We start from the raw sequence: 13,842 nt of genomic DNA, 5'->3' as shown, positions 1-13,842 counted from the left end.
ATGCTGATGACATGACAATACTAAATAGTGACCAAAATATGGAACAGCTTGAGAGAAGAGCATACATATCTGCAAATGTAACAGCTCAATGGCTGTTGGAAAATGAACTGGTTATAAATCTAAAAAAGACTATGTATGCAGTGTTTAAAAACAAGGAAAAGGCTGTAGACATGGATTTAGAGGTTGACGGAACAAGGCTGGAAGAAGTAGAATCTGCTAGATTCTTAGGTATTCTTGTGGATAATGAACTGAAATGGAAAAAACATATTAATAATGTCTGTAAGAAACTGAGCTCTGTCATATTCTTAATGATGCAGCTATCACAGTATTCAGACAAGAACCTTCTGTGTACAGTGTATCATGGACTTTTCGAACCATACTTACAGTATGGAGTGACGGTGTGGGGAAACTCAAACAAACAAGAGACAAAAAGAGTGTTCACATTACAAAAAAAAGCAATTAGGATCATTTTAAGAAGAAAGACCTCTGAAACATGCAGAAACTGTTTCAAGAATTTAGGTATCTTAACTTTTTCATCATTATATATATACAAAACAATAATGTACATCACAAAAGGTAGTGAGGACTGGATTACAAATGCTAGTGTACACACCCACAATACAAGAAAGAAGAATGAAGTACGGAGCATACCCCACCGGCTGGCAATGCTAGAAAAAGGACCCCAGTACTCTGGTATCAGACTACTAAGAAGTCTGCCCAAAACCCTGCAAGATAGTGTACTTCACAACGAATTTACAAAGAATCTTAAAGACTATCTCATTGAAAAAGAGTTTTACAGTGTTGCAGAATACTTATGCCATTAAATTTGTATATAGTGTTACTCATTATCAGTGATGTAAAAATGTAAGCTAAAGGTGTAGAAAAATAATTGATAAACAATTTTAATACTTTGACATGTCCTATATTACATGTACATTTACTGTACACGATGTAATCTTACAGGATCAAATAAAATTCAATTCAATTCAAAGGAGGGAATGAACTAATCACTGACTACACAAAAGTATCTTTGGTGACAATTGTTAACTCTTCATTTCTGTTTTGTCTTATGTGAATACAGATAAATATTATTTATGAAATAACTGGGCAGTGGAATCAGGGAACAGTGCAACAAGCTGGGTGCAATCTCTGTAGACTCAAATCAATTTGTAAGTAGTAAGTGTCTGGGAAAGGATGGGCTACACTTGAATAGGTTAGGTTCGATGACTTCCAACAAAATGATTGTAGACATCCGCAGAATCATTAAAAGCAAGGGAAACTGAAAACTTCCGAAAAGGGTGAGAAAACAAAATTGGTGATCCAAAATGGAAACTGTAAATATAATGGAACAAGTGAGGCTCTTCAAAGCATAAACAAACACAAAATTCTATCTTGATGCATCTAAATATAAACGGTTTAGCAGAAAAACGTCCAAACCTAGGTTACTCTAAAACTGATGAACTGCACATTATACTTTCTGAAATGGCAAACATAAAGGTAGTCTGCTTAAACAAACACTGGCTCACAAAAGAATGTGCAGATGTTCTACATAAAATTAGTAATTTCAAACTTGCCAGCAGCTTTTGTAGGAAATAAACAAACCTTGTGAGGGCTCCTGTATCTTACTGCAGGACTCCTTAAACTTAAAAGTGAAAGAAGATTGTAGTTATCTAAACGAAGAATGTTTTTTTGAAAGCTGTTGTGTAGAGCCATGTAATTTAAATACTGTGACAATATCAATTTACAGATTTCCTTGGAGTTCCACTACTAAACTGTTCTTAGAAAAATTTCAATATCTCTTAAATAAACTTAAAAAAGAAAGCAAGAAAAAGATTGTGATTGCAGGAGACTTCAACTTAAATACATCAACTGAAAGCAGTGACATTGAAAAATTTCGCAATTTAATCCAAAAATCTGGTTTCAAGTTAAACTTTACTATGTGCAATAGAGAAAACTTCCACTCAGCAACCTGCATAGATAATATTATTACAAATTATCAGTTTGATGATACAAGGAAGGTTTGCCTAGATCTAGGGATATCTGATCACTCAGCTTTGTTTATAGAGCACCCCAAAACAGAGAAATTATAATCTGAATCTTATATATGAAGGAATTTTAGCAAAGAAAATTTAGAGTTGTTTTGTGATAAGTTAAGTGTTATAATCTGGCCTTTAGACTACTGTGATTCAAGCAACAAAAATGTTGATAAATTTCCAAATTGTTTTTTGGGTGTATTCAATGAAACATTTCCCCCAAAATCTTATCAAAAGAGAGTCAGGAATAAACAAAATCGGATTACACCAGGCATAAAAAAGACAGCTACACAATGAGCTCAAAGTAAATAGAAACCCTAACTTTGTAATTTACGTTAAGTGCTATAAGACTATATTCAAAAAAGTTATACTGGCAGCAAAAAAACTGGCAAATAGTATATTCATAAACAAACAAAGAAATAAAACAAAGGCAGTCTGGTCTGTTGTGAAATCAGAGTTGGGAGTCAACGTTAAAAGTCAAGAAATTTCTCAAATTAGGTTTCAATTGTGATATTATTGTAAATCATGTTCAAATGTCAAACTGCTTCAATGTTTCTTTGTCAGTATAGCAAAATCTGATGTAGACATGACAGCCCATCAGTACAATATGATTTTCAGGCATAGAGATGACATAGAAAACATTTGTTTTAAAAAATTCAGAAAAATCACTCAGAAAGATGTGAAAGACACAATATTATCATTAAAAAACAAAAATTCAGCTGGATGGGATGGAATACCTTCCATAGCAATCAAGGCAGTACGCCATATTATTTCACACCCACTGACTATTATTGTAAACCAATCTTTTGAACATGGGTCTTTCCCAGATGTCCTAAAATATGCAGAGATTAAGCCATTATTTAAAAAGGGATCACCAGATGATATGGGAAACTACCGGCCTATCTCTCTCCTTCCTGTTTTCTCTAAAATATTTGTAAAACTTCTGACAAAACAATTAGAAAATTTCCTAACAGTAAATGAAATTATTTCTAAAAATCAGTTTGGTTTTCAAAGAGGAAAAAGCGCCATAAATGCCATCAAAAAATTTACAAAAAAATTAGCACATCACTAGACCAGGATACAAAAGTCTCAGGAATATTCTGTGATCTAATGAAAGCGTTTGACTCAGTGAACCACTTATTATTACTTCACAAACTTAAGAGCTATGGGATCGAAGATACTGCATTACAGTGGTTCAACTTTTATCTGACAGAAAGGACAGAAAGAGTTATTTTAACATCAAATTCAAATAACTACCACTCCGAATGGAAAACAATTTCCCAAGGATTGCACAGGGTTCAATACTGGGTCTTTACCTGTTCTTGCTGTATATAAATGATTTACCATTAAATATTGATGCTTGTTCAGTCTTGTTCACAGACGACACCTCAGTCCTGGTAGAAAATTATACAACAGAAAAGAATCCAGACAGTATAGAAAATGTTCTGAGGAAACTGGAATCCTGGTTCCATAAAAATGAAAAGCTCAATGTCACTAAGACCCAAATAATGCATTTGTTTTTAAATTATCAGCAATATGTACTGTACAAATAGCCCATAATAATCAACTGATGACAGAAGTGAGCTATGTGAAATTCTTGGGCCTAAACCTTGATAAAAGTTTAAACCGGAAGACACATATAGACTTCCTGGCAAATAAATTAAATTCCCTAGCTTTTGAAATGTTTATTTTATCTGATGCCACTTATATGGATACAAGAAAGACAATCTACCACAGTTATTTTGAATCTGTTATTCGGTATGGGACAATTTTCTGGGGAAACTATAGATGCAGTACAAGGCTACTAATTCATCAGAAGAAAATCATTAGAAATGTGTGCTACCCACAAAAATGAGTCATGTCACCCATTGTTCAAGAAATTAAAAATACTAACAACTACTTCATCGTACATTTTTGAAATTTTGATTTGTGTATATCATAATCAACATAATCTTGAAAAGTTCCATTTAAGCATAGCTATGGTACTCGTCACAAGGAAAACTTCAAATTTCCTTCGCATCACTTAAAGCTTTATGCTCAGGCAGCACTGTGTATGCGGGTAAAAAATATAACTAACTAAAGGAAGAAACATATTAATAATAGACACTGGTTCGCTGAAAAGTTTACTCCAAAATATTTTAATAGAGAAATGTTACTACACCACTGGAAAATTCATGGAAGACAGTCTGACACTTCGAACGATAAAAATCTATAACTAATATTGCAGTGTTGTCTGTGTACAACAAAGGAACTTGGTAAACTGTTAATTTATAGTAAATATTGTAGTGTTGTATTTATTGGCATTTTTCTTAAAATAATGTAAAAAGAATTTCTGTAAATCATTATACATTATAACATGTCTCCTGTGCAACAGATCATGTGATCTGTACAATGTATGTAACGAGACTAATAAATCACAATTTACATTTACACATTTTACATGTAATCCAGTCAATGAAGGAAAATTAGGGTCACAAATTTTTGTACATTGCTATAGGGAAGTGTCATGAATAATATACTAAAAATTCTGACCAGTGGAGTGTGAGCATTGAGGTGGGGGGCATTAATAGGCCACTTTTTTATATTTATCTTGAATAACTCGAAAACTGCAGTTCTTAGCGAGAACGTTTTCCAGTACAAAATTGACCTGCTCTACATTTCCTGCAAAAAAGGTATTACTCAGTTTTCTCTAGAACTAAGAATTTCCACATTGTACGGGACACATAACGTCAGATTATTAAAAATACTGTTCTAATGGTGTGAAATTAACGTTTGTCTTTAAATGAAGTGGGTTAGAAACAAATATGAAATGTGTGTGGCACATCTAAGTGTAGTAGACCCATAATATTATGAAAAGGATAGTTGCTACTCACCATATGGCAGAGATGCTGAGTCGCAGCTAGGCACAACAAAAAGATTGTCACAAAATAAGCTTTTGGCCAACAAGGCCTTGGTCAAAAAGTAGGAAGTGAGCACTTCAAAAAGCTATCCATCCTGCTCACTTCCTACTCCCACCTTGGAGTACCACTGTCAACCTCCCTCACATCCCCTCATAGCTGACAAACCCTGTCTAGCAGACCTACTACATTTACCCCACCCTCCAAAATTCCCTCCCACCACCACACAGAACCCAGAACCCAAACAGACATGAAACACAGTCATGAACTTTTCATCCAAAAGCCTTAGCCCTGCAGAAACATCAGTCCTTTCCAAAGGCCTCACCTTCTGCCCCACTCCCAAGTTCAGTCACACAGGAAGTGTCAAACACCTTATCTCATTCTCCTGGTCCCTACAGTGGAAACACTTTTTCGCAACCAACCCTACCAATCAGACTCAACAGTTTTCAGAGATTCTGTCCATATGAGTTACTTACATCAGTAGTTTTAGAAACCCACATCTACTTTCCATATATCGTGTTAATGCACTTCATGGAAAATAAACATATCCCAGGGCATGTCCAGTGATTCATAAAGCATACTGTGGAAGTTCCATATAACTTTGTGAAACATCCTGTAGTTGCTTCTTATGACTTAGTGGACTACATTAAAAGAGTGGGAAATAATCTACTCTATCTTTAGTTTTCAGACCTATGAAGAAGCGAAGTACATGAACAGAATCCAGCATGCTTCTACTCCACACATCTCACCCCTCCACACTATTACACATCCAGAACATAATTTATTACTTAGTACATCTCTACCGCACTACACATTTCATATTTGTTTTTAACACACTTTATTTAAAGGCAAACATTACTTCTGTACCAACAGAACAATATCTTTAATATCTGTGATTCTTTCATCTCTTAGAACATGGAACTATTAGTCCTAGACAAAAAATGAACAGGACATTTTTTCTAGGAAATTTAATGTAGTTTAATTTTGTACTATGAAAAATTTTTGATAGAAGCCACAGCTTTTGAGAAATTCAAGAAAAACATATAAAAGTGAACCTGAAACAACACCCTCCCCACCCCAATGCTCAAACGCCACTGGTCAGGATTTTTAGTATGTTGTTCAGGACACTCCCTCCTAACACTGTGCAAAAATTTGTGACCCTAATTGACTTTTTCAGGTCTTTGCTGACTGGGTGAATAGAAATGCATTCTGGCCAACATGACCTCTGGTTCACACAGACCGAATGCATATTTAAACAGTGTCAGGTATCTAATAGTACTGTTAGATTTAATAGAAGGGTTCTACATCTGGATTAGAAGTGATAGAGGAAACAGAAGAAGCCTGGTCACAACAAAGTTACGCAGCACTAAAGAAATTTTTCATACAGCATTACGTGTCACCAGAGCTGCAATCACAAAAAATTTTTACGGATGAAGATATGGGAGACAAGAATCCATCGCAAGTACTCGAAGCTCTATGTAAATTAGCAGGCCGTGAACTTCTGCCCAGACCATCTTTAGGTGCATTATGGCTTCGTAAACTTCCACTTAATGTCCACGGTGTCATTGTGGCACAAGCTGACTTACTATTGCAAGTTGAAGCAAAGAAGGCAGACACCACTGCAAATAGCTTAAGTGAAGTTCTCTCGTGTGCAAAAATCAGTAACAACCAAGACTGGGGCCCCGCAACTTGCATAGTTGAGGCAGCTGAAGTCACTGATCCTGGAACACGCATAAATATTTCACACCAGCCACATACCACAACTGATCCCACCACGGAGCAGCTAGAAGCATAAAGTGGCAAAACCTAACGTTCAAGTAAATACACACCAACAACAGCTACAAAGTCACAATTGGAAAAAACAGAAAAACATCATCCCACAAAACTCGCTGGAGCAATGATGCTGGCACTATAGGCATTTTTGCAACTTTGCCCGTCAACATACTCAGCCCTGCAAATACCCAGGTTTCAAAGACAGGCATTAAAGTGTGCTACCATCCATCAGCAACAGCACAGGTACCCAGACCAAAGTGTGGTACGAAGGTGTCCAGATCGCTCGCTAACTGTTGTTAACCAATCACACCAATTGTTCATGCAGGACCATTCATCAGGTGAAGTGTTTCTCATTGAAACTCGTTCACACATCAGCGTCTATCCAAGAAGGGTTGGTGACACACTGATGCCAATGACGCAACATGTGCTTACTGTGGGCAACAACAACTCCAGAATCCCTATCTATGGTGAAAAGCAATTAAGTGTTACACATGGATTAAAGCTTTCACCTGACATGGATTTTTGGGAATGCAGACATACCTGGTCCCACAATTGGAGCAGACATGGTCCCACAATCGTAGCAGATGTTTTATGTAATTATCGACTTATGCCTGATCCATTCAACCACCAGTTGGTGCCAGTATGTACACAAAGGATATTGCTACCACAGTTTCCACATCAGATCAAGTACAGTACGATAAGTCCATGGGTTTCTGCATGAAGACATCCAGAATGCCTACAGTGCCAACATCTAGCACGCCTACAATGCCATCCATGCTGGGGTATACTGATGCGATTCCATACCATCAATGATGTTGGGCACACACACACACATAGCACGCAAGAAGAACCCCGTAAGCCATAACAATTCGTATACTGCAGACAATATAATAACATTGTCTGAGGAGTCACTTCTTCATAATCTGCTTCAAGACTCCCGCACTCACCAAACTCATCATTGCCACCACATCTGCATGACACAAGGACAACCTGTCCTATTCTGCACGTGGCCTTTGCCTCCAGAGAAGTTATTCATGGTGCAAGTAGACTTCAACTGACTTCTGAAAACAGGTACTGTGACCAGATCAGATAGTCCATGGACGTCCCGATCCAAATGGTTCATGCGAAAGATAATTCATAGAGAGTATGTGGAGACTATAGGGTGCTCAAAGTATATGGAGACTACAGGGTGCTCAATGTCTACACAATTACAGACCACTATCATGTACACAACCTGAATCATTTCAACAGTACTATTAGAAATACCACAATGTTCAGTGTCAGTATGATGAAAAGGATAGATTGCTACTCACCTTATAGTACAGATTAGCACAGATGTTGAGTCACAGATAGGCACAACAAAAAGACTGTTAAACAAGTAAGCTTTCAGCCAAAACACCTTCTATCGAATTAGGCAACATACACACATTCACGCAAATGCAATTTGCACAAATATGACCACTGTCTCTGGCTGCCGAGGCAAGCCAGGGAGAGTGGTCACGTGTATATGAGTTGTGTTTGTGTGACTGTGTGTGTGTGTGTATGTTGTTTGATTCGGTAGAGGCCTTTTGGCTGAAAGCATACTTGTTTAACAGTCTTTTTGTTGTACCTGTCTATGAGTCAACAGCTCCACTGTAAAATATTCAGTGTGACAGATTGTGCCGAGATGTTTTCCCATATTCCCATGGTTCCATACGATATAAAAAAGCAGCAGTGGTCACACCATTTGCCTTGTTTGAGTATAATTTTATGCCATTTGGCCTCTGAAATGCAGCACAATCTTGGTAATGGTTCATGCACGAGGTGCTTCGAGAATTATCATTCGTATTTTGCAATATGGGTGATATTCAAAGTAATCTCTACTTCAGTAGAACAGCATATTGAATACCTGTGGCAGCTTTTCTGCCAAATACAAGAAAATGACATAATTATTAATGAAACAAACTGTCCACTGGGAAAATGTAGGATTAAATTCCTGGGATATTTGGGCTCCGCAACAGGCCTGTCACCACTGCCCAAGCAGGTCAAAGCAGTACAGCAGATGCCCCTTACCACATGTTACAGGGGGGTTCACACATTCCTAGGCATGCCGAATTATTACCAGTGTGACTTGCCTAAACTAGCTGCCATCCAAAAGCCACTCATAGCATTACTCATTGGCAACAATACTACAGGAAATCAAAAAACACTGATGTGTCCAGATGCTGAAGCAACTTTCCATGACCTACAGAAACATCTATTACAGGCAATGTTTCTCGTGTATCCAAGACTGAGTGCCCCTTTGGCACTTATGGTAGATGCAGACCAAACAGCAATGGAATCAGCTCTGCAACAAAAAGTAGATGGCAAATGGGAGCTGCTCACATTTTTGTCGAAGAACTCATCTCAACAACATCAAAAATGGATTGCTACTGATCGTGAGTTGCTAGCTATTTGTTCATCTATCACGCATTTTCACCAATCTGACAAAGGGAGCCACTCTGCAGTTTTTACAGACCACTAGCTGCTAGTAGCTATCTTTCAGTGAGACACAGACCTTGAAGTGTATGATGTATCACTTCACAAAAGTGATAAGTTACTACCTGTATCTGTTACCGACGAATGATGATTGTGCATAGAAATTGAGCTAAGTGTGTAATAAATGTGAATATATATATTGGCCACAAATTCATTTATATGTGCATGGAATCAGGAGACTGGATGCTGTGTTTCTATAAGACAGGGCAACTCTGACAGCTGTTTACCACCATTCATCACTTGCTGGGTCGGCAGTTGTTCCACACGGGTGTGACCCTTCTAGGAGACATGCAGCACTCCTTAGAATGCTGAAGCTCGTGGCAATAAAAAGGATGACATCACAAAAATAGCAGAAGAATTCATTCTGTCTCTATCCCAAGAAGTGGAAAGACTGTTCAGTTAAGATAACACATATTAATGTTTATTGACAGAAATATATTAAAAGAAGTATTTCCTGCTGTAGTAATTCAATTAAAATATAATGTTTTATTTTGTGGATTTGAGAAATAGTCTGGACTTACCTCTCCAGCCTCAAGATTAAGATTTCAGGCCATGGAGACAAAGTCAACGAGAAGAATAAGCGTGGTACATAAGCATGCCAAAGCAAAAGGGGATCACAGGGAATTGTAATATGGTTCCTATAACCTAGCACCTTTCACTTTTAATCTAACTACAAATTAGCTGAGGAAGAACACACATCACACTTCACTTCATCATATCAGTGCAGACAAGTCAAATATAATGCACAGTTCACATCTGATGAATGTCACATAGCAGGTAAAGACAAACTGATGACAGATTTCCATTCTCAAAATTGTGCCAGTTTGAACTCCATTCAGTGGTAAGAGTTAGAACTGAAGCAACAAAAAGTTCCTTTCTTGCACCACCTTGTACAGGAGCAGCAAACAGTGTTGAAGCTCAGGTGTGTGTCAGTCCCAAATGTACTGGAAATAATCTGGTGTGATGTAGCGAAAGGGGAAGCAGCGACTCTACATCCCACAACAATTTCATCATGGGGTTTTCAATGCACTGCCAAACCTAAAACACCCGGCAATCCAAGCAACAGGTAAGTTGGTCTCCATCAAAGTCGTAGGTTCTGAAGTGCAAAAAGATTGTCACACGTGGACATGTGAATGCCTGACACGCTAGCATAATAAGATTGGCAGATGTCTTGGCAACGATTGCTCATACTGCTCACTTCCTGACACCTACATACATGGTCATCATAGGGCCACTACCACACTCATGGGACTCCGTAATTTGCTCACGAACATCCATAGTTTTACCAGGTGACCAGAAGTCATCACAATACAAGGCATATCTGATGAGTCAATCATGAAGGCACTAGTGCACTCATGGTTCTCTAGGTTTGGCGTTGTGCAAGACAAACCTATAGATCGCAGGAGGCAATTTGAAAGCCAACAATTCAATGAACTTTTACTACTGTGCAGCTGCATCAACTCTGCAGTACTAGCTACCATCTAGTCAGAAACAGGGTGGTAAGACAGTTTCACCACACGCGCAGAACTGCCCAAACATTCAGTTCATCATCATGGTCTAAAGTGCTGCCCCTAAACCTGCAGTGAAGGAAGACCTACAATGTTCTTCTGCACAACTGGTTTATGGTGCGCAGTTGAGGGTTCCAGGAGAATTAATCAAGCCAGAATCCAGTTGTCACTGAGCTATGTAGACATGCCTGGAAAAAATATTCCATGTGTAGCTCAGGGACGATACAGTGCACCCACCACTTGTTACACTGTACTCTGGATTTTACAGGGTAATCACAAGAAAAAGTCATAATTTCAAAATTGAATGAAAAGGGCGGCAAACAAAAGACAGTCTCAATAGAGTGGCTCAAGCCTGTATACAACAACGAAGGTGCACTCCTTACTCAGTCCATGACATCACATTCCAATGTGGAGGCAGATATTTCTGCAGACAGTTTCGCTGAACCCTCCAGCACCAGAAGAGGATGATGACCCAACAACTGCAAATAGGAGCAACACTTGCCTGCACCAGCTGTTTTCCGAGAATGGGCAAACAAATAAAGTGGTAGTTGCCCCATATAATGGGATGAACGCTTTAAAGAAAACAGAATGGGGAGGGGGCTGATGTGGTGATATCACTAATACACATCACCACACTAAGGAACAAACCCATCGCTGTCTATACAAAAGTATCTTTGCCACATTCAACATGATGCCAGTTGTCTATTCTCATTTCTATTGTGTCTTATGTGAGTACAAAAAAATGTTATGTAACGAAAAGCTGAGCAATTATTTTATGTGGGTAAAATATACAATGTATAAGAGATCCCATAATGTTTTCAGTGTCTGAAATAATGGATATATAATACATGTACAACCTAGCAGACGGGAGTGCAGACACAACACATCAATTTTGTGTTAAATATTACTGTAGGAGGTAGTTACCTTGTGCAAGAGCATTTGTACAGCTCCGTCAATGCTACTGAGAGACATGCCCACTTGAGAAGAGAGTTGCAAATTGTGGGAGACCATGCAATGTACAAATGCCTGAGCTTGAAGATCAAATTCTTTGTCCTGTGGAGGAAACGCCATAATCTACTGCAAGGATAATTATGAGAAAGGAAGGAAATCACATGATGATCTGGAACATTCACCTTCAATGGGAGAAAGTATAAAATGAAGCAGACTTTCAACCAAGAATAACTTTCTGTCAACACCTGTTAGGACAGTGTGCTATGTTCAGGGTGTATACGTGGACAAGGAAAAAAAATTCCCGGATTTCCCGGTTAAAAATACACTTTCTCCCAGGTGAAAGTACACTTTTTCTATGTTAAGTGACAGTATACTCTTCCTCGGTACTGTAAAACTCATCAATCCTTTGAATGTTTATTGTTTTATATACCGACGTAGAATTTCCCAGCACTTTCGAAAATGAATCTCAGGGGGAAAAAACACCTTTGAAGTGCAGCAACATGTACGCTGCATATTTTCGTATTACGAAGGTATAAATTTGAATTCCACCAAACACCGCATGGCACTTCCCGAAGCACTGAAATCGAGATTGCGATACGCTTTTGTAAGCGTGATCTCGCCAGCTGATGACAGCATAGGACACGTGATGTAATCAGCCAATAGCAATATCACTCTTAAGTATCGTGAACACACAAATAACGAAAGTTAATGGTTTAAATAAACATACATGGCACTCACATATAATATTGGTCTTGAAGCTTAATAAGCTGGAAGAGAAGCTAAGTTTCCACATATAATGTTGATCTTTTTTGCGCGTGTTACACTTTAAGATGCATCACACAAATGTACCAGTAAAATTTTTAATAACGATGTAAATGTCTGATCTTCTGGACTCTAAATTTTTCTAAATGGTCGTCCTGAAAGAGTTGACTTTTAATGAGAGTGAAACGCTTTGTGATTTAAGAAATTCATCGTACATTCTCACATATAGTTCATCTTGCGTATAAGTAAATCTGCTTTGAATGTAGCGCTTTTCAAAACACCATTCGCAATATTTTCGCGCGACCTGTTAGACATAGGTTCGGTTCAGCAGTTGCAACAGAGCGCCAGATAATAGGCGTCATCGCACTTGTGGAGCTACGATGACGCAGGAAGCCCTTATGTTCGTACGTGTAAAACGCTAAAAGATCTTACATTGTGTCATAAAAGGAACAAGACAAAAGAGGATACTTCAAAAATGTCGGAATTTCATGAACCATACTAAAATGCATAATTCGGCTTCAAATGCACAATCGTATGTAAATTTTCTTGGAGTAAGCACTCCGTCTTCAGGCCACAAGTGGCCCATCGGGACCACCCGACCGCCGTGTCATCCTCAGGTGAGGATGCGGATAGGAGTTGCGTGTGGTCAGCACACCGCTCTCCCGGTCGTTATGATGGTTTTCTTTGACTGGAGTCGCTGCTATTCGGTCGAGTAGCTCCTCAATTGGCATCACGAGGCTGAGTGCACCCCGAAAAATGGCAACAGCACATGGTGGTCAGATGGTCACCCATCCAAGTGCCGGCCACGTCCAACAGCGCTTAACTTCGGTGATCGCACGGGAACCGGTGTATCCACTGCGGCAAGGCCGTTGCCCGAATGTTCTTGAAGTACCAGTACTATATTATCTCATATTTGGTTCAATATGGCATAATGCCATACGTGCACTTGAAATGCAGCGAAAAGTTGAAACTAGCCAATAGTGTGAAATCAAACACTTCGTTTCAAATAAATTGACTGTCTCAGCAGAAAAGATTAATAAAAACCGGCAAAAATAACTTCATTGTTCTGTCAGGCGATTAATGCTTGACTGTCAGAAAGGTGGAAATAAAATCTGAAACTAAAAACATATTTTAGCCTTCCGTAATTATGTGAACTATTTTAATTAATTTGATAGCTCACTGCCACAAAAATCCGTTTTGTTATTGTTTAGCATGAGAGCAATAAACGAAGAGGAAACAACAAAATCACTGAACGTGAACACAGGTCACGTCGCAACGACCCACATACCGCTCTGTGCATCAGTCCCAGATTTACTATATTTTCGAATCGGGGCAATATTAAGAAGTGGCGCCCAGCCACTCTTCTGTAACCAGAAGCGGGAGAAGGTACTACTCATACGC

The 13,842-nt window shown here is 38.5% G+C and overlaps 1 pseudogene; it reads right to left on the bottom strand.

Moving 5' to 3' along the window:
• Nucleotides 1–13,198: 13,198 nt before the first annotated feature.
• On the bottom strand, nucleotides 13,199–13,315 carry LOC126413354 (5S ribosomal RNA; annotated as a pseudogene).
• Between the last annotated feature and the right edge of the window lie 527 nt (nucleotides 13,316–13,842).

This window comes from Schistocerca serialis, chromosome 7, assembly GCF_023864345.2.
Source record: "Schistocerca serialis cubense isolate TAMUIC-IGC-003099 chromosome 7, iqSchSeri2.2, whole genome shotgun sequence".
NCBI classification, from domain to species: Eukaryota; Metazoa; Arthropoda; class Insecta; order Orthoptera; family Acrididae; genus Schistocerca; species Schistocerca serialis.
Note: the sequence above shows the minus strand (reverse complement) of the source record. Positions and strands in the feature narration are given on the sequence as shown.